At 40.0% G+C, this 21,615-nt stretch overlaps 1 protein-coding gene across 3 annotated transcripts in view; it reads right to left on the reverse strand.

The window, feature by feature from the left end:
* NTM (neurotrimin) overlaps positions 1-21,615 on the reverse strand; it is an 897,130-nt gene that overhangs the window by 860,847 nt on the left and 14,668 nt on the right. The gene's annotated exons all lie outside the window — the stretch shown is intronic.

Consider the following 21,615-nt stretch of genomic DNA (forward strand, 5'->3'; position numbering starts at 1 on the left):
AGTTTTATATTAGGAGAAATGAGAGCCATGGAAGGTTTTTAAGCAGGGTCGTAGTATATTTTGTTATAGAAATGTAATTCTAAAGCAAAGACCATAATCAGAAATTAGGAAGATAATAAATCTGTTTATGATTTGGAGGATGTATCTCTCTATTAAAGGTGAAATAATTACAAAAAAAAAAAAGAATGGTTGTTGCAAAAAATTACAGGAAAGATCACAGGAGTAGAAGGGGTCCAGAGAATGCCAAAAACCAAAATCCCTTCTCATTTCATGTCCCTCCTTGAAGGAGATAGTCTGGATTAACTGGCCACATTTTCAGACTTGTATTCCAAAAGCACCTTTCTCTGAGGTGGACTGCTTCATTCAACACCTTGCAGTCATAGTCCCTTCCTCACCCCATGTGTGACCATGGCGAGCTCCCTCTCTCCTTGTCCTTTGCCTTCTTTCTGAGTCTCTCTTCCCATTCTGGGGGAGTTCCCACTCTACCTGCTCTCCCTTGCTCTCCTTTATTAATTGTTGAGATTCTCTGCCATGGGAATCTGCTGTTAACAAAAGATTAGCCCTTTTTACAGAAGGAGGCGATTAAAAAAAGGAGAGATTTTTGTTTTTAAGGCAGATGAAAGAAAGCCCAAGGAGATGTGTGCTTGACCCTCCAACATGCTTCTTCACGCCTCCCTCAGCTTCCAAAGGACGGCTTTATGAATGCAAAATGAAGTCAGTGCCTTGTGTCTGCTCCAGAAGAAAGGAAAAACGGATCTTTTAGACACAATATTTCTTTTATGGTTGTGCTGCTCCTCCTGCCCTGTGCTGCCGCACCACTTCAGACGCCTGCTTGACCTTCTCAAGGTCGCTCCACATAGCCGGCCCCCCTGTGCCTCTCCCAGGAACCTGCTGAGGAGCTGAAAGGGCCAGGTTTTGTTTTCTGTCTTTCCTCAGTTACAGTGGAGTCCTTGCCCAGGGGCAGAGATACCTGAAGTTCCCAGCAGGGTGGTCCCGGTGGGCTACTGTGGGACTTGTGCCCTGTTCTGTGGAAGAAAGCCCCACAGCTGCAGCTAACCAGCTTCATGTTCACTCTACTGCCCCTGGAGGCCATAGACATGGCACTCAAGAGCGTGAATGATGACTCAAAGTGCCCATTCTCAGCCTCCTTTATGCACTCTCCTTGTGTGCTCCTGCTTCTCAGACAGCGTTTGATGCTAACACTTTGCAGTCTTACTACATTTTGCTTTGTGGTTGATAGTTGACGGCACACCTGTCTATTATTTGCTTGCTGGCATCAGTAATCCTGTCATGGGTTGCATATCTCCAGTTGGGAGGGACAGTGCTCCTCTTGTGCTTTTTCTGACAGCTTTGAAGGGTACACACAGTGGCTGAATCACCATGGTGTCTGCCACAGTACTTGCCGGGCACCGCTCTTTGCACAGAATTCTCACTAGCTGCTTGCTAAGTTGTTCCCCACACCCTCCCCCCACAAATGTAATTTCTGATCCATGATTGATGAATCTGCTTTGTGGTAATGAGGACCCAACTGGAGTAAATTACTGTAAAAAGGAATTGCCTCAAAAACAATGTTACTAATAAATTTGGGCTTGAGTTAGAGTTTTTGTGTACCCAAAGCTGTGTGGCTTTCAACAAAGTAGGTATCATCTCTGAACCTCAGTTTTCTCATCTGTAATATGGAAATAACGAGGCTTTTTATCTCATAAGGTTCTAGCTAGAAATTTATACTAGTTTCACAGAAAATGCACAAAAAGTGGCAATTATTTTTGCCCACGAGCTGATCATTATTAGGTGGAGAAGCACAAGATTAAAAATTTACCCAGAAATCTCTTCACATCTCTGTGCTTATATATCAGATGACTTTTTTCCAAGGCTCTGATCAAATGTTACCTCCCAGAAGGTTTATCCCAATTCTTCCTCTTTAGAAATCCCAAATTTCATGATTTACCAATTTTTAAAATAACATTTATAGCTCTCTAACTTACAGATTATAATATGCTACTTACAGGCAGAATAGGGGTTTGCCCATCTCAGTAAATATCTTGCATGAATGAACAAAAGGAAGACAAAATGGATTTTGTCTCTGTCTTTCAGCACAGTAGGGTCTTTCTAAGAGCTTGTTGGCCTTCCCTGGGCAAGAGCAATCTCTTCTCAAAGCCTGAAGAACACTGAGTGACCCAATGATGAATAACTGGCTTTTAGTTTAGGGTAGGCCTGAAAATGCCCATTAAGGGGGGCATTGAGGCATTGCACATTAATCCTAAACATTTCCCCTTAAACCAAAATGAAATAACTAACTGTTGCATAATTCAATCGAAGCCTAGGCTGGGGGCCTCATTCACTTTCTGAGTAACCAGTGAATAAATACCACCCACAAAACTATTAAGTTAATTTAAAATCCTGACGATTTAGCACCACTCTGGTGAGATAAAAACCATTTATTAAAATGCACAGTTCATTAACCCAAATGCTACTGGCATATTTGCTCAGAGAAAGGGGTGGGTCTAAACTTCATCAGGAGTCCCCTTCTTTTCTTGCCTGGAAACCAAGGGAATCTGAGCTGAAAGTCCAGGAACTCCCTGCTAGAGATGATGCCGGAATTATTTATGACCATATGACCCACTTCTCTCAAAATCCAGTTCACAGGAGACTATCTGTATTATCTCAGTTAAGGTAGAAAGTGTGAGAAAGCCGGAGCCAGAGCAGAGTAGATTCTCCAAGCTTTATGTTCTTCCTTCCTCTTCCACTGACTACTCTTCTTGTCCCCAGGTCTCCTTCTCTCCTGCTGCTCTGTAGGCTTCCCTTGGGCTTGGAGCATGTTTCCCATATCATTTTTGCATGTCACATTTCTTTTCTCAGTCATTGGGTTTTTTGAGCATGCAGAGAGGGTACAGCTACAAAATATTTCACAATTCCACCATAGCATTGCTTACCAGAGTATTGCATGCAGCCCTGTGTAGAAACTGACAAGCAAAGGACAGCAAAGAACACAGGGCTCCCTTCTGTGACACTTTTTTTTTTCTGGCTGCATAACAGATCTATTTAGGATGAAAACACACTGAATCCCATGACAGGTATATTGAGTCACAAAGGTTCTCTCCCTGAGAGCCTTATTTTTTGGTCTCTGCCTAAATCCAGTATTGTAACTATTCTCTAGAAATCCTCAGGCCAATGATACAAACAGGTGTAGGCCTCTCAGGAATAAGCCAGTGCCTGAACTAGTGGCAGCCTGGGTCTTCAATATTTACAACATAAAATGTTATCCCACCTCGTTAACTGTAAAAAAGTAAACATCTTAACTTAAATTATTGTAATCACCTTGAAAACTGACTCTATATGGACAAGGTGACAATTAATGTGCATGGGAGGGAGGTAGCTTTACCTGAGGTCTTTGTTCAATGCAGAGGTCAATGCATACCTGTATATTCTTCTAATTGCAAATGTGCAATTTGAGCAATGCTTTAATCTGAATCTCAATGAGTAATATGATAAGGTTTCCCATTCAGCAAAATATTTGTTTGCATAAATTATTTTATTTAATTCTTGTAACATTCCAGGGATTTCTGTATGATCATCAGACAATTAAGTAAATAGAGGATAAATGAGATTTAAAAAATTGTCCCAATTTCTAGGAGGGAGTGATACATCAAGCTTGGAAAGATAGTACTATTTTTATATTCAGAGACACCACTTCCTAGGAAAAAAGGTGGAATATCTGTTCCTTCATTAATTCCAACATTTTCAAGCAATCATCTACTAGTTACCAAAATACAACTTAAATCTTAAAGATACAGCAATGAATGAGACAATTCCCTTCCCTGTTGCACTAATATCTTAGTTAGAGGAAATAAATAGTATACAAGAAAATAAATTAACAAGGTAGCTTCAGAAAGTGGTAGGTGCTCTGTAGGAAGTTATGCAGAATGATATGATAGAGAAAGATATGGCACATTTAAATAGGCTGAATGAGAAGTCCTCTCTGGAGGGAAAGAATTCCAGGAAGAAAACTTAGCAAATGGGAAGTCCATGAAGTAAGACAAAACTTGGCAAGTCTGAGAAATAGAAGAATAAACAGAGATCCTGGAGCAACATCATTGACAAAGATAGTGATATGTGAGGGCATCTAAGAGGTAAGTGAGAGTTTAAGAGTAGATTTAAATGGGGAGGAGTGTGGATTTTATTCTAAGTCTAAAGGGGAAGAGACAAAGTTTTGTTTGTGCTAGAAAGTATTAGGCTCTCTTAGGCTCCTGCCTGGAGAATGGAGTGTAGGAGTCAGGAGGCGAAGAAGGAATGGAAAGTGGGGAAGCAGCAAAATTAACTACTGTGATAGCCCAGGCAAGATGGTACAATTCCTCAGATGAAAGTATTTGAGTGAAGGGGAGTGAAAATGGATTGGAGATTTATTTTGCAGCTGAAACTAAAAATAAATACTGATAGATTTGATGTTGGGATGAAGAATAGGATTTTTTGTTTCTTTGTTTTGGTTTTATGTTTAAGCAATGTGTATAGAAGGGTGCCCATTAAGTGACTTAGAAAAGACAGAGAACAGACAATAAGCAGGCTGCAAGATGGTGGACTAACACATTCCATTTTTGGACACATCAAATGGCAGATGTAATCTACTCTAAGAAACACTGTTAGCTTAAGTACTATCAAGAAAGGAAGACAATGAAAATGACAGAAAATACTTTTAGTGGTCATACCAGCCTCTATAGATTTGAAGTCTCTTTCTATTAACAAAGGACCTGGCAATTTCCTTTTCCTCAGGTTGAAGTGTGATAGGTGACTTTTTTTTATGCATCTCAACAATGAAATTATCACATGTGAGCATCTTTTCTATTTTAGGTTGTTTTAAGCACTCAATTGTTGTGGTCATTCTTCCACAGACATGTATGTGGAATACATGCTATAAATTTGCTATTATCAAATTTATACCCTGTTGTTCTGTTTCCATGCATTTCTGTATATGTGATAATTGTTATTTTGATGATAAATCATTGTGTGATTGAAAGAATCATTTTTAAAGAAATTTTATATGGCAATTAAAACCAACATGCATAGTACCAACAATGCATATCATTCACAGAAGTAAAAAATATGGCCAAGTTTGTGCATGTGCAGGTAATGGCAACTAAACCTGTTCACCTGGCAGATAGAGATTACAAGATGAGGTAGGAAGAAAACCAGGAGAGTGTGATGCCAGGGAAGCCAAGAGGAAAATTTTCAAGAAAGAAGAAAGGGTCAATTACATCAAGTGCTGCTGAGAGGTGGATTAAAGGTTGGAAATTGGCCACTCTATTTGGCAATATAAATGTTGTTGATGACCTTGATGAGAACAGTGTTAGAGGAGTGGTATGGACCGATGCCAGATGGGAGAGTTGAAGAGTGAATGAGAGGAGAAAAAATAAACACAATAAAGAAAGATCACTCTTCTGAGAAGCTTTACGAAACAGAGGAGCAGAAATACGTGTCTGTAGCTGAAGGAGGATATGAGGTCAACAGAAGTTGTTGATGTGATAGTTGCTGTTTTAAAGATGAGAGATACTCAAGCAGGTGTGTGCACAGAAGGAAATGATCCAGTGGAGAAGAAAGAAGTAATGATGTAGAAGAAATAGGAAGATAATTGCAGGATTAAAGTTCTTGAGGAGGGAGGGGAGAGGCTCCAGGGCATAAACTGAGAAGTTGAACTCTGAAATGAAAAGGTGTAATGTTTCTGTTATAACAGGAGTTAAGTATGGGTCTACAAATTAGGGGCAGATATATTGGAAGATTTGGTATCTGGAAGATAAATTAGTTCCTGTTTGCTTATATTTTCTCAATTAAGTATGAGTCATTTGCCATAAATGGGAGCAAGGAGGTTTTTAGAAGATCATAACATTTTGAGTAGAGGGGAGAAAGTACAAATTAGAAAGAAAGCAAAATTCCTAGGAACGCACAGTAGGATTCCTAGGTAGTAGTAAGCACCCACAGAGACTGAAAATGATAACAGGTCATGTTGTTTTCTTGCAGCAATCTCTAATTCCACAAGTCCAGGATCAGAAAAAGTAGATAGGTAATTTCAATGGCTTGAGGTTCCCCCCCCCCCACCTAGGAAAAATGCAACAGAAGGAAAAAGAACCAGGGAGTTGAAGGTATTTGCCAAGGAATGGTTATAGGACCAAAGCATCCACAGTAAGTAAGAAGTGAAATGCAACTAGGAGATAAGGAAAAAATGGGAAGATCTGTGGTTTAGGTAATGGACTGTTATCTTTGTGACAAAGGGGTTGACTGTCTTTGGTGAGAAATGGAAGTGTCTAATTTTATATAGCAGAGACAGAAACACCTCTGGAAAGAGGAAGTGAGTCTATCTGACACTGGAGTGTAAGCAAACAGTGTCTTTTCTCAGAGAATGATGAGAGTCCAGGAGACCTGAAGATCTCAGACTCTGGAAGAAGTGTAAATGGCTTGGTTGGCATTTCCTTTTTGCAGCCTAAGATTTTCCAATAGCAATTAAATTAGGTTTCACCTTCCATAGTTCCCAAAGACCAATGAAGAGCAGCTGCTAGTCATTCACATGGAAATTCTTTATTTTAATTGTGAACTTATATTTAGTCACTCCTTAAATTCTTTCTCCTGCTAAACAACCCTACCTTCCATGACAGTCCTCATAGGTTCTGTGATATGGCCCTTTGATCATTTCCATTGAGCTCCTCTGGGGTATTACAGATGCCACAGAAATTTAATAAATGTTCCAGTAAAGTTTTGAAAGAACTAGTATGACCAGAGAATATCTCATTTTGTCCATATTTTTAGCCTGAATTATCTGCTTTGGTTCAATAACCACTTTTTGGCTACTAGCATTTTCTTGCAGGCTTATGTTCAATTTTTGGTTGTGTCTGAGTATCTTTCCATCCTGGGTGGGCCTGCACTTGTATTTGGATTGACTCTACTCATTTATTGGCTTATGTTTTTTTTCTATGGCTCCATTAACAGGGCCCATCTTATTCATGTAACTCCTTTTTTTCTCTAGTTTCTCATTTCTCTGACCTTTCCCAGAGGATCTCATCTGCCAAACTTTATTTGGCCATGGGGCAAGCAGGATCTTCCAACATTTGGTTTTGTTTCTTCTATGACCTAGTTACCTTTTTTTGTGAAGAGAAGAAATGGGACTTCATTGGCCATTTTCTTCTGAACAGCTCAGTATAAGTTTCGGAGTATTAGAGATGCTGTGTATGGAACTGAGTAATGTTACAGTGATCACAATAACTGCTAAATATGGGTCCAATGTTTTATCATTGTGGTTATGACATGACATGTAATTTTCATGATATTTTATCCATAACATTATTTTTGAAATACAATCTATGCTTACGGCTCTGTAATGCCAGATGTTCCCGCTTATATAAATCAATGATGATCTTTTACCCTGTTTTTGCCAACTGTCTTTCCAAAGTTGTCACTATATCCAGAAACCATCTGAGAATCTCTCTCAGCTCACAGGGCACATTATCCCACAGAAACAAGGTGACTTTTCCAAGTCTTTGATGGCTGAGCAAGGCAAAGCTAATAGTCTCCCCTCCATCTCCAACTAAAGGAACAAGCAGTAGCCATCCATCACAGTTTAGTCTTTCTCTTGGTGACACTACTAGTTTAAATATTCAGTACCCTGACTCAAATGATGATAATAATAATTATAATTATGAGGTGATGGATATTTTGATGATAAAATACAGCTGAAAGAAATGTTTTTAGCTTATCATTTATAATTGTCTCAATCAGAACATCTTGTCCAAATGTCCACTATCCTCAAGTAGAAGAGGGACACTGGTGAGAATTAAGGATGTCCATTGGAAGGCAGAAGCTATTTTTTGTTCTTCTATCTTGGTATGGGAGAGGAGCTATTTGATAAGGAGGCTCAATATCCAACTCCATAAAATTAGAAGGCCTGAGGTTAGGCCCAGAGTGCAAACAGAAAATTGATTTTACTCCAAGTTCAAGGGAGAAAAATTATATAATAAAGAGCATATGACTTAGTTTTTCTAAAATATGCCTGATCTAATATGTCCTGGTCTATTGTCCCCATAAGCATACCTGCATTTGTTGAAAGTTTGGAATCAACATACAATTCTGCACATAGAGTTTCTGTGTGAAAAAATAACCTTCAGAATTCTTTCTCTGACATCCTGCCCAGGTCACCAGATTCAAAACAAAAGTGGAGCAAAAATTGATCCACATCCACAGTCCACTGCCACTTTTACACATATCCTGGAACTTAATCACCAAACTTATAGTTGATTATGCCAAAGCTGAGGCAGAATAAACAAGTTGTTCAAGATCACATAATAATTGGTAGAATCAGGAATCAAACCAAACTCTCTCTAGTTTTATGTTTCATCCTTTTGATTAACACTGCATGAATTTAGAACAGGAACACTGTCCAGGGGTAAAGATTGTGTCTCTGGAGGGAGCAACTCTTAAATTTTATATTTCAGAAAAGGAGCATAGTCTTCAGCTTAGGGAGATAAGAACTCTATTAGGAATCCTCATGAAAGCTTGTAGGAACAGAAATGGAGCTGCAATTGCTTCAGAGTAGATGGTAAACCTGAAGGAACATAAAGATTGAAAAGAAGGGACAGGTGATATACTAATTATCTATTCACTACAACTTCCTCATTCTATGATGTTCTAAGTTGGTTGGGTTCCTTTGCAGCTTCCCTATGTTGACTGAAGGCGTAGGCAGTATGATTAGATATCCACCTTCCTCACTTTAGCACAGTATGCTACCAATTGAGGAGCCATGTGAAGGCAATCTAGCCCCATACATATACTAGAACAAGTCCTATGAAATGATGATATTGAACATCAAGATGGTTGCATATTGGCAACTGGGCGTGGTTCAGTCTAATAATGTAATCATAATCACCTATACATTTCTTTCTAAACATGGTTGAGAGAGGTTGCTGCCTGAATAACCACCCATTAGTTTCTATGCAGGAAGAAAAGCGCTCTCAGTGATTTTGGAAAGCAAGCTGGTAAAGAGGAGGGTCTTTCACTCCATAACTTGCTTCTATATAAGTAGTAAGGACAAGAATAAAGGCTGAATATATAAGATCCTGACCTACCGCATCACGCTTCTTCTCAAATGTCCAGAGGACCCTGATAAAGGAGGCTATGTCCCCAGGGTAAATAAGGGTATGGGATTGGTAGCCATGTTTCCAAGGGCTCAAATCCCCACCCTATCACTAGATCTGTGTGAACTAAACTTCTGTCCTCAGTCTTCTAATGGGAAATATCATAATAAATGTAGCACCTACTTCATAGGAACATTGTAAAAATCAACAGAAACAATATATACATAGCAATCAGGATTGTACTTAGTAACTAGTAGGCAGTCAGTAAATTTAAACTATTTTTATTATTGGAGACTGTTCTTTCAGGGTATAAAGACTTGCAGTCTTTATATAAAACTTGCTACAGGCCTGTTCCAACTCCCAATCTTCAGAATAGTTACTCCATTTCCCTTCTACCACTCAGCTACCCCTATAAATTAAAGAGAACAAAATACGTCCAGAGTCAGACAATTGTAGTTTCTATCCAAGCTTAGAATGACAATCCTGGCAGAAAAATAAAAATGTCTTCTTTTTAAAAGACAATGAACCCTTGTTTTAGGAGTAAGGGTTTAGGATCCATGTGCACATCTAGCATTGTCAAAAGATGGAATAGATGTTTTTCAGCATATACTACTTGTATTGCTCCTAAATATATATGGACACTACTGTACTTAATTTCATACACATTGTTTAGAAGTACTACAGAATTTATGTAGTTTTCATTGTGTTTTTTCTCAGTCATTGGATACCAAAAGTAAAATTACTTTCATGTGAACACCGAAGACATTTTTCAAGTTCTTTTATTTAGAAATTCTGACATATAATGGAAGAAATGTGAAACCAAGAGACAAAAGATCTGACTTCTGGTGTGAGTGCTGCTCCTCTAACCAATCATGGGGCCTGGAGTCCCTTCATTGTCCTATGCCTCAGTTTCACCTGAGGGAAAAAGAATCAATGATAACAAAATTTCCAGTGATCTGGTCTAAGAAAACAATTGTAAGACTAGAATAAGGCTATATTTATGGAGATGTTCACTGAAAAATTATTTATAACAGCCAAAAATTAGAACAACATAAATGTCCAAACATCGGGTAATGGTACTGTACATCTACTTAATGTAATGTAATAAACCAATTAAAATTATGTTTGCTAATACTACGTAATGACATGGAAAATTGCTTCTAATCTATTCTTAAAAGAAAAAATGAGATATAAATGATATGAGTATAAGCATATAATAAAAACCATGGCAGAGAATGAAAAAAATTGGAAGGAAATACATTAAATGTGACTGTGCATGAATGACTTTAAATCTTTTTAAAGCTACTTTTGTATGGTTTCCAAATTATATTTAATAAGAATATATTACTTAAACTAAACAAAATATATCAATAATAATCAACTGAGAGAGTTAAGTGTTTTCTAAGGCCTTTTCAGTTCTAAAATCCAACTGCAGTCAGGAAGATTTAAAGATATAATAGATTTGTGAAAGCCCTTTTAAATGTGTGCAGTATTGCATGATTATAAGGTCATATTATTATTAACTTGTACCAAGAAAAAAACTAACACAAATCCATTAAAAAAACAAAGTAGTGAAACGAGAGGCAGATGATACAACACTCCACTTGCTGCTAGAGCTCTTTTTGGCCAGGATACTCTTGATGCAACCTTTGGAAGAATGAATTTTACACAGCTTTTTGCCATGCAGCCCTCTCTGCCCTTTGTGCCGACATAATTGTCAAGCAGGTTTTATTGCATTCTCAAGTGATGGGCAGAACAGATGGCCAAAGCCCAGCTTGGGGATTGGTGTCTGCTTTGGTATCAGAAGAGCGGCATGACTGCACCTGTAAGAAACCGAACCTGGGACCACACAGGTAGGCAGACTGAAAATGGGTGGCTGGTGGGCTTTCTTATAGAAAAGCTCATGAAAGCTCATTTATAAGGTGTAATGCCAATATGAATGTAAGCATAATGAGGAATTAATGCAGAAAAGTAGGCTTTTAGCCCAAATCATAGGTCACTTGTATAATTCATGCCAGAACAGGAGTAGCTGCTAATATAAAAATCTCTGTTTCATCCAAGGAGTATCACTTCATCTTCACCCAAAGAAGCTGAAGGAATGGGCAAAACAAGATGAAGAAATACAAAACAAAACCTGGACTTGAATTCAAGAGACCTAGGTGTGACCTGTGGCCCTGCAATATATAAACTATTTAAACTTTGGACTAGGCATGTTGCCTCTTTGAGCCTGTTTATTCATATAAAGTGAGGTTAACCTGATTTGAAGAAGTATTAAAAAGGATAACATGATGTAATCTATGAGGCATCTGGTACCTGGTAGACCCTAAAGGGTCATCTCAGCTTAATATGTGGATTTTATGCAGCCTTGAAATAAGCACAAGTTTTAAGTGCCCAGAACAAAGATGACTGATGTCAAGAGAAATCAGACAGTGAGTCAAAGATGAATTAAATGTATATTTTCTATTTCCCCATCTATTTGTGTTTGCTTATGTTAGAGTTCCAAACTCTAGGGCATAGAGCTTGACAAGGTAAGGAGAACCTAAGAACTTACATGGACAAAGCAACCAATTTATCCCTGTTAGGCCTGAGTCACTGCCATGGTCCTTTGGGCTGACTCACAGAGAAACCAGTAAAGTCACAAGATTTGTTAGGTCTAGAAGCTTTAAAATATAAAGTCCAAAAATAAAAGAAACAAAGCTCAGAAAGGTGAAATAAGTTGCTCAGAGTTGCACAGTTAATAAGTAACAGAGCTGATATTCAAATTTAACGTTTTTTCTACTGCATATACATTGATGATTCAAAATATACTTTCTTGGCTTGAGAAGTATGATATAAATGCAACACAAATTGAGGTTTGAGCGCATACATATGTGTGGGTATGAATGATGATACGGTGCTGCTTTAGTGGGAGGTTGAGATATGTATGTGGAATGGCAAATAAAGGGAAGACATGATACTAATACTGATACCTTGCATCAATATATTAGTTTTTAAAATTTAGTATCATTCCACCTCAATTTAATCTTTACAGATTTAAATGTATTAATTATACAGGACAGGTATGCATCTCATTCTATAAATGAGGAGGGAGTTTGAATGTTTTGCCCAAAGTCTCATAGCCATTAGTAGCAAAAATGAGTCAAGTGTAAGCTCTCTTAACAGGAAAAAAGAGAATTCTCTACATGACAGCCTTTAGCCTGCTTGTTTGGAGTGAATTCTTGAGTGTTGGCAAAACCACGGGGACAGTTCTCCACTTGATATACCTCTGGAGCCCTCTATGCTCTATCACCTTTAGGAACTACCAAACCATGTCACATGCCACAACACCAGGTCAGGGACTAGTCACAGGGTGCTGCCTTGGTCCTGGGAATCCAAAGATATAAGAGTGTGTTTATTTGCCTGGAACTTTAAACCAATGTCATCTTTAAAAAAAAAATAAGTATAGGAGACCAAAGAACAAACAGGGTTGACATCTGGTAGTGGGGATAGGGGGTGGAGGACAAAAGAACACAGGAAATCAAGCAGGCTTTATCAAGTCCACCAGGCCTTGCTCCTGGTGGGCAGCACAGAGGTACCAGCCACTTGCCTCTTTACAGTTTTAACTAAAAGGAGCATTACAGAGGTGAATTAACATTTAAAAAGAATGTAAAAACTCAGAGCTGCTCTAATGATGATTAATGGAGAGCTATAAGGGGGCCATGACCTGCTAGTGTCATTAAATGGATTGGCAGGTTTCTGAGCATTAATTATAAATAGCCACAGGAGTTCTCCTACTTAACAGAATGAGGATAAACTCAATCTCTGAGAGAGAAGAAGAAAAAAGGAAAGCAAAAAGGAAAAAAAAAACATAGTTGGGCTGTGAGTGTCTGCCTGTGTGTGGTGGGTAGGAAGAGAGAGAGAGAGAGAGCAGAGGGAATGAGATAAATGATAAATTAGACCCTGCCAGTCAATCACATTTTCTAAATGTTTTATGTCCCAAAAGCTATAAAAGCAATATTCCTTTCTGCCCTTATTGGAACCATTTCTGTACAGCAATCACATCCGTTTCCTTGGGGATTTCAAGTGAAATGTGCTTTGCCTTTTCTTTTTATATTTACTCTTCAGCCTTCTACCAAGGGAGGGTCAAAGTCCGCATACAAATGGGCAGGACAGAGACCTGGTGACCAGGAGAGGTGGGCAGGGGGAGTGAGAGGCACTGGCCAGGGGCGCTGGCTCCCACTGCTGCCCACAGCCAAGTCCACAACAGCAGAGGCACTTTCAGTGATATCTTGGCATGGTCTCAGCCATTTCAAGACCTGAGATAATATAGAGTGAGGCCTCAGCAAAAACTTCGCTGACATGATAGACTACAAACCTCATGAAGGCAAGAATGGATTTTTTTTGTTGCCTGCTTTATTTACTGCTACATCACCAGAATTCAGAGCAGCACCTAGTGCATCATAGGTACCTCGCCAATATCTGTTGAATGAAGAAATAAACAAAGAAGTGAAAAAACACATTTATTCATGGCTAAGGATGCACAGAAGGCCTCATTTGAGAAGCCAAAGTCAGTGTGGAGACACCTGGGCTCCACAGGACCTCTGGGCAGGTAGATGGTCAACTAATGAGCACACCCTCCGAGCAGGCTCCCTTCTTTGGCCCTGAAATGCTATGATGACACACTTTTCTCCTAGCTTGCTCTTTGGAAACACTCTCAGATTCACTGCATTTTGGCCTTGGAAGGGAACCCAGAGAGGTGAAGAGACTGGTTTGAAGTCACTCAACTAACGAGTTTAAAAGCCAAAACTGGGTCCCTTCTAGGAACCTTTCCTCTCTCCCTCAACCTGTGACTTCCAAATAAGTTGGCAAAGAAATAACAGCCTGTGGGTTGCCATGTCGGATGAAGGCTGGGGACAGGGATGACAAAACTCCTCTGGGTTTGGGTTATTACCTGTGGTGGAGAAGAGATGAAGAAAGAGGGTGGGCTAGGGAGGGAAGGAGAGAAAGGTCAGGGAGAGGGAATGAGAAAAAGAATCCCCAAACTTAGATTTGGAATAATGAATACTCCTGGATGATGCGATATATTTTGTGTGTCGTTACTTTTCAAGGCTTTCTTCTGTAAGTCATTATTTCGGCTGATTGGAAAATGGTGTTGAAAGACCTGCTTCTCTGGTACAATTTTCTTCATATCCTATTAGTTGCAATACAATTACAGAGAATACATCAATTCCTGGCCTGCCCGCTGCTTCTGCCGGAGCCGCCTATTAAAAAGAGTCCTTATTAATGGAATTGTACATCTAGGATTAATCGGCTTGCATTGGCCATTTACATTTCTCATTCCACAAGCACTTTTGTTTGCTTAATAGGGTGAAGGAGGTAGGAAATGACACAACAAAAGCTTCTTCCAATTGCCGTGCGTATCACTGGTGGATTTAATATCCCCTCCTCCTTTCATCCTGAAGTGCTGCATAGGGATAAGATCTGGCACATGCCACTAGAGAAAAGCGAGGCGCCAGTGAAATAGTGATTGGTGGGGAGAGAGGAAAGGAAAGAGAGGCAGAGAGAGAGGCCTGGGCCTGGGTCTTTGTGATTTGGGGAAGGAACGCAGTCTCCTCTGTCCACTCTGAGAGGTAGGCATGGGAGGGAACAGAATAAACAGGAAAGCAGGATTCCTGTGGGAGTACAAGGTGGAGGAAGGGAGAGAGTTGCCCTGCATTAATAGGATGGATGGATGGATGTACCCTCCCTGTGCTATAAGTGGCTTCAGCAAATTGTCCTTTATCCAGGCTGAGTTGTTAATCCTGGTCAGGCCCCCTGCCCATCAGGACACACCCCTCCATCATTTTCCATTTACGGTTTAGGGTTAGTCAGTTCCAAGTCATTCTTGAATTAGGCCAAACACAGCATAATTTAACATGAAGACAGTGTGACGGGATGAGGAAATCTCATAGGTACATTTGGCTTTCTTTTTTCCTGTTGGTGTGAATAACTTAGAACTGACGGTTTGGGGTTTCTTTTCAGAACTTAGGGAAGGAAAATAAGAGTATCAGGGCAGAGTTCTTGAGTTCTCTGGATTTCTGCAGCAGTGTGCCTAGGAAGGCATGTCCCAGAGAGAGGTGGCAGCCCATCCAAGTAGGCACAGAATTTTAGAATCCCTGACTGCAGCGAGTGTTGAAAGCAAGGTAGAAGGGAGGCAAGGCTGCTGCGGGCCCGTCCTTATCCACTGAGCTCTCTGGAGAGTGTGGGTGTTAAACATGTAACCATGTAAGTACAGTTATGTACCCCTCCCCACATACTGGCCTGCAGGGAGTTCCCTGAGATATCAGAGAGAGGTTCAGACACCCCAGGGAGAAGTCACTCAAAAATAATAGAACTTGGACCTTTTAATCAAACCCTGTCTCCAGAGAATTCAGCCTTTCTAGAGTGGAATGGATACTGGGAGGAAAGGCACATGTCAGTTCTGCCACTGGATGGGGCTTCAGCATTTAGTACCAGAGGGAACCCAGTTTAGTGATTGACAGGAAATGGATTTCCTCTCCTCTGGCAGAAATCACACTCCCCAACCAGGGCCAGGCCCTCACCTGAGTATCCTCTCCTCCTGCCCTGTCTTCAACCTGCTCCAGGAGCTGATGCTTATAAAGACTTATTCTTTCAATGGTGTTTTATTGAATTTGCTTTTTCTTTTGTCTCTGGCTGGCTGGCTTTCCCCAAGACCCAGGGAGGTCTGTGAAGGTCAGAAATGATAGGCAGCTGAGGCATATGAATCCCAAAACCCTTTCCAGCCAGGGGCTCTGTGCTTAAACAGAGGGCTCTGGTCTCTGGGAGGTGTTACCTCAGCAGCAGAGCCCATGTATGCTGAAGCAATATAGTATGACTTTTTGCTTTAATGGAATTTTTCTAGACCACTAGGAGAAAAAGACTCCATTAACTACACTACAAAGGCCTCTACTTATTAGTATTTTAGAACAGTGGCAAAACATTTTGTGAATCTAATTATTGCTGACAAATATGAAAATTGAAATCAAAGTTAAATTTTCAGCTACAGTGCCTCATATGCCAGCCTTCTCTGACTTCAACTATTTCATCAACACATTTATTCTTCTAGTAGTTTCAGCAGAAGATTGGTTATTCTCCCTCTCCCTGAATACCATTTGCTCTCCTTCCCCACCCCCACTCTCTCCCTGGCTTGGACCCTATATATTTTGAAGCATTAAATCTGACATATTCATCTTGGTGGCTGGCACAAGCTAACTAACTTCATGTTTACCTGTCAGATACAGAAATGGGCTGAGCAGGGTGCTGGGGAAGCCGCTCCTCTCTTCCCACCCTCTCTCCTCCCGCCCCCAATCCTAGCCTTCTTTTTTTCAGATAAAAGTCATTTGACTGATTTCAAATTCCTCGTGATATCAGGACAGGAAAAAAAAAGACTTGTCAACACCTTTCTTTCTTTTCCCCTATTAAGCATACTGTAAAAATCAATCCCTTTTGTCACTTCTCTCTGCTTGCGAGAATGTTTAATGGATGTCAAGGGAGCTAATGATCGCTGGTAGAAAATTCATTTTAGATTTGCTATTTATAAAGTACTCAGTACTCAGGTGGGAAATTAACATGAGGCAAAGAGTCGGGTGGGGTGGGGGAGGGACGGAAGTATCGAATTGGGGCCCTGCCAGGCTGGCAGTTGCTTTGTGTACGTGGCATATGTGGCATTCAGGGGGCAGAGGACATATGTGTCAGAGACGTGGTGTGGGATCATGAAAAAAGTATAGACTGGGGAGACACCCAGACCTGGGCAAGTTGACCTTAGTGAGCCAAAATTTTCTCAGAGGTTGTAGAAAGGAGTGAATATAACATCACACATAAAAACATTTACCAGTGCCTGGCATTGAGTACTAGTTCATGTTTAATAAACATTAAACTCCTTTGCTTATAGCCTTGTAGTTCCATGAGGGGATAGGTGGGTCAGCACAGAATTGTTCCAGGATCTGGAGCTAGCCATGGGTTCGCTCACGCGCAAGCCCACATAAGAGACCTGAGTACTCACTACCTGGCACCTACAGCATCCAGGTGATCAGATTAACCAGTGGTTCTCAAACTTTAGCTAGGATCAGAATCACCTAGAGGGCTTCTTCATATGCAGACTGCTTGGCTTCCCTTTACAGTTTCTGAGACTCTTTAGGTCTGGGGTGTAGGGGTGGGGGTGAGGTTGAGAATCTGCATTTCTGACAAGTTTCTAGGTTATGCTGATACTGCTGGGAGCACACTTTGAGGTCCACAGAGATAGGCATACAAACTTAGCTGCTTCCTGAAATACAGGGTAGTATCACCACCTAACCAGAACCTCGCAGCTGGAACAAGAGATTCCCCACCCCTGCAATCACCCTGCCACCTCCAATCAGTATAGGACTCAGAATTTTGAAGCAAATCACTGAAAAATAGTTAATTCATTCCTAAATTGTACATTAAGGGTCAAGTGGAAGAAGCAATTGCTAAGATTAATCTTCTGGTTTGCTTCACTGTAAAGCCAACACTGTTTCCCCTCTACTGAGTTGATGCCTCAAGTTCTCAGATGCATCAATTTTGCCCCCTGTCCCCAAAGTTCTCTCAGTTGCATGTGGAACTCCACGTCAGAAAGCTCTGGTTACCCCTCACCCTTCTAGTGTCTCCTTTCCTGGCCTTTTCTTGAATACCTCTCTGTTATATTTGGATTAACTGCAAATCTCCTTTGATCACTCACTCTAGGTTGAAACAGACAACCTGTTGCCATGGGTTTGATTACTGCATCCCAGGGGAGTTCCTATTTGTAATGCAGCCAGTTACAGTATACTCCCATTATACACAGTCATTGAGCTGCTAATTCATTGTCTAAGAAGTTGCTTTTCAGTTGCTGATTTTTCAATAACAGGCTTCTAACCAAGCCTTAAGCTTCAAAAATAAGCCTAAAACTGCTATTCCAGTCATTTACATAAACACAAGTGAATCAGGAGGGAGAAAAGCGGGAATAGTTTTCGAGCTGCTCCTGGGGTTCCGGAAGCCTCGGTGGACAGCCTGTCAAGGGGGCAGGTCTGGAAAACTGCAGTGGGAAGTATGCTGCCTTGTAGAAAATCTGACACCAAGGCGAATTATAAAACCTGAAATCTCTCCTGACGCCCAGGCTGCTGCTTTGCAGAGAGCTAGGCTGGTATTCTGGGCACCAGCAAATTGTTCTGTCAGCAAGCTGCTCCCTCAGCTGCATCTTGTTAGGAAGCCTGTCATTCATTCCCCAGTCACAGCACCACAGTCCCACCCTTTAAGGTGGCATCCTTTCACCTGGGACGGGTAAAAGGATAGCTGTGGAAAACCTCCCCAGGAGCCAAGGCCTGAAGGAGGGAGTTTAACTTCCACAAAGCTTGCTCCAACTTTCTCTCATTGGAGGATATATTACAGGGCCTGGTTCATAATAGGTGCTCAGTAATTTCAACTGAGGGGAGGAACTTTCCGGCATATGGGCCACATTCAACTACCATCTTGCTTCTCTGTCTCTCTCTGTCTCTCTCTCCCCTCACAAATGTAGATTTTACAAATACTACAATTAACCAGAAAGAGTAGGCATTCTTTTTCTTCCTTGTCAATCACATACCTCCCCAATAAAAAATAAAACAAAAACAAAATAAAAAGTTATTAACACTTAACTTCCACCTTTTAGACACCTGATTCTGATCAATTTTTTAATGTACTGAACACTTAGGGACAAATGTAGGGCACTAGATAAAAACAGAACAAAAACAGGATGCTCAGTTAAATGTGAATTTCAGGTAAATAAATATATATTTTTTAATATAAGTATGTGCTGTGAATAATAAAAATTATTTATTGCTTATCTGGAATTCAAATTTATTGGGTGTCCTGGATTTTTATTTGCTCAATCTGGCAACCCTAGGAAAAGGGAATATGCATGTCCTTTTATAGTTTACATATTTTCATAGCTTATAGACCGCCAAACTTGCTTCGTTCTGCTGGTTTTTTTCTAAGGTGGTATTTATTCCTGAGAAACAGAGCCTCTTCCAGTGAGGGTAGGGCCTGTGACTTTTCTTGACTCATACTAGGAGTGACCCTCCCCTTCAGGGCTCCCTTCATCTGTGCTTCATGGCTCCTTAAGATTGCAATTCTCAAAATTTAGTATCAATCATCGGAAGTGCTTCCTAAAAGGTAGAAAGCCGGTGTCAGAAAGAAGCAGACTCTCTGATTCAGGGACCACACTTGGACAGCCACTGCTGTAATGACCTTATGTGGCAGAGACCCCTTCCTTCCTTCATGCAGACTAGAAAGGAGGAACTGTTGGGAGAGGTCCACATGAAGGCTGGGTACAGAAATGGTTAAAGTAGGCCTCAAAACACTTTTCTACTTTTTCAGGCTTTTAAGTTCTTTTTCTGGCCTGATTTGTGCTATCATCCTCAACACGAAAACAAGTATGTATAGTGTCGTACTGTGGTGATCCTGCAGGAAAGACATTACTGGCAGAGAGCAGCCTGTGCAAAGGCACTGTGCAGTGGAAGGGCATCAGAGTCTGGGTCAGTCTTCCGCAGCCTGTACCAGTGAGGGGCAAGATAGGGAAGAACATTCTGGGCCCAGTTAAAAAACGTGGGCTTTATCTTGAAAGCCACATAGAGCTAGTAAAGACTTTAAAAGACTGAATTGGCAATTTTTTTTTAGCAAGATAATTAATTATTGGCAAGATGGAGACTGGGCTGAGCTAGGAAGTAAACTGGTAGCAGGAGGCCTATTATGAGGATGTGTTAATTCAGCAAGCAATGTCTTAAGCCTTAAATAAGACAAAAGGTGGCAAAAGGTAGGAGAAGAGGGGCAGACACAGGAGAGCATTCAGAGGCAGAAATGAACTGAGTGGGTGAGTGATCTCTGGCGTAGGAGTAAGAAGGAGGAGAGAAGCTGAGGATGACTTTGATGGTGAGGTACTAATACCTGCGCTATTCAAAAGATCTCGTAAAATCATTGGCCTTTACTTTTCCAACATGTATTGAGTGACAGGTTTCACAAACATAATTCAATTAAACATGAAGCTACATCAAGGAAGTTTAAATACCCCATTTTACAGACGAGGAAAATAAAGTCTTCAGAAAAAAATGCTAAAATTGAAAAGAGTTAATGATAGATCTGAGTTGAGAAAAAGATATTCTGATTGATGTGGAGATCAAGAAATATATTTTATATAAGTATTCTCTGTAAACTGTAAAAGTATGTATCTTTGTAATTTCTTAGAGAATTAATGCAAGAAAAGAGTCAGAGATGAGCTTTGAACATGTTTAGGGGATGGCCTGCTACCATCTCTAAATGGTAGGACCAGAACCAGAAAAAGAGATGGAAAATTAAGGTAGGAGTGAGTTCTATTATATTTTAAAAATCCAGAGAAAAGTGAATGCCATGAGTAAAGCCATGGTTAAGACTATGTGAAATTTTTCGGATTCATTAGCAGCTCTTTTGCTCATTATGTAAGTGACTATTTTTTTTATTTTCTGCTTTCTGGAGAACCAGCCTACATACACACATGAACCTGTACACACATGCATACCAACACGCATTTGCCCCAAATTATGCTCAGAGAAAAAAACCATCAAATTTAAACTCCTTCAACTTCCTGCCACCACGCTTAAATGTGTACCTGCATCTACATTATCTCTAATATCTCTCTTTTTTACATTTTTTATTTGAGTAAAATATACACAATATAAAATTTACCATCTTAACCATTTTTAGGTGTACAATTCAGTGGCATGAAGTATATTAACAATACTGTGCATCAATCGTCACCATCCATCCCCAGAACTTTTTTCATCATCCCAAACAGAAACTCTGTATCCATTAAATAATAACTACCCATTCCTTCCTCCCCCAGCCCCTGGTAACTCCTACTCTACTCTCTGTCTCTATGAATTTGTCTCTTCTAGGCACCTCATATAAGTGAAAACCTACACTATTTATTCTTTTGTATCCAACTTATTTCAGTTATCATACAGTTTTTAAGATTTAGCCATGTTGTAGCATTTATCAGGACTTTGTTTATTAATTTAATTAAGACTATATAATATTTGATTGTATGTATATACCACATTTTGTTCTTCCATTCATTCATTGATCAATACTTTAGTTGCTTTTGGCTATTATAAATAATGCTGCTATGAACATTGGTATACAAATTTTTGTTTGAGTTTCTGCTTTCAATTTTTCAGGCTACATACCTAAAAGTGAAATTACTAAATCATATGGTGATTCCTTTTTTATTTTTTGAGGAACCACCAGTATATTTCCCACAGTGGTTACACCATTTACATTCTAACCAGCAATATACAAGGTTTCCGATTTAATTTCCCCACATCCATGCTAACCTTTTCTTTTCTTTCTTTCTTTCTTTCTTTCTTTTCTTTCTTTCTTTCTTTCTTTCTTTCTTTCTTTCTTTCTTTCTTTCTTTCTTTCTTTCTTTCTTTCTTTCTCCTTCCTTCTTCCTTCCTTCCTTCCTTCCTTCCTTCCTTCCTTC

This window comes from Rousettus aegyptiacus, unplaced genomic scaffold, assembly GCF_014176215.1.
Source record: "Rousettus aegyptiacus isolate mRouAeg1 unplaced genomic scaffold, mRouAeg1.p scaffold_m13_p_5, whole genome shotgun sequence".
In the NCBI taxonomy this organism is placed as follows: domain Eukaryota; kingdom Metazoa; phylum Chordata; class Mammalia; order Chiroptera; family Pteropodidae; genus Rousettus; species Rousettus aegyptiacus.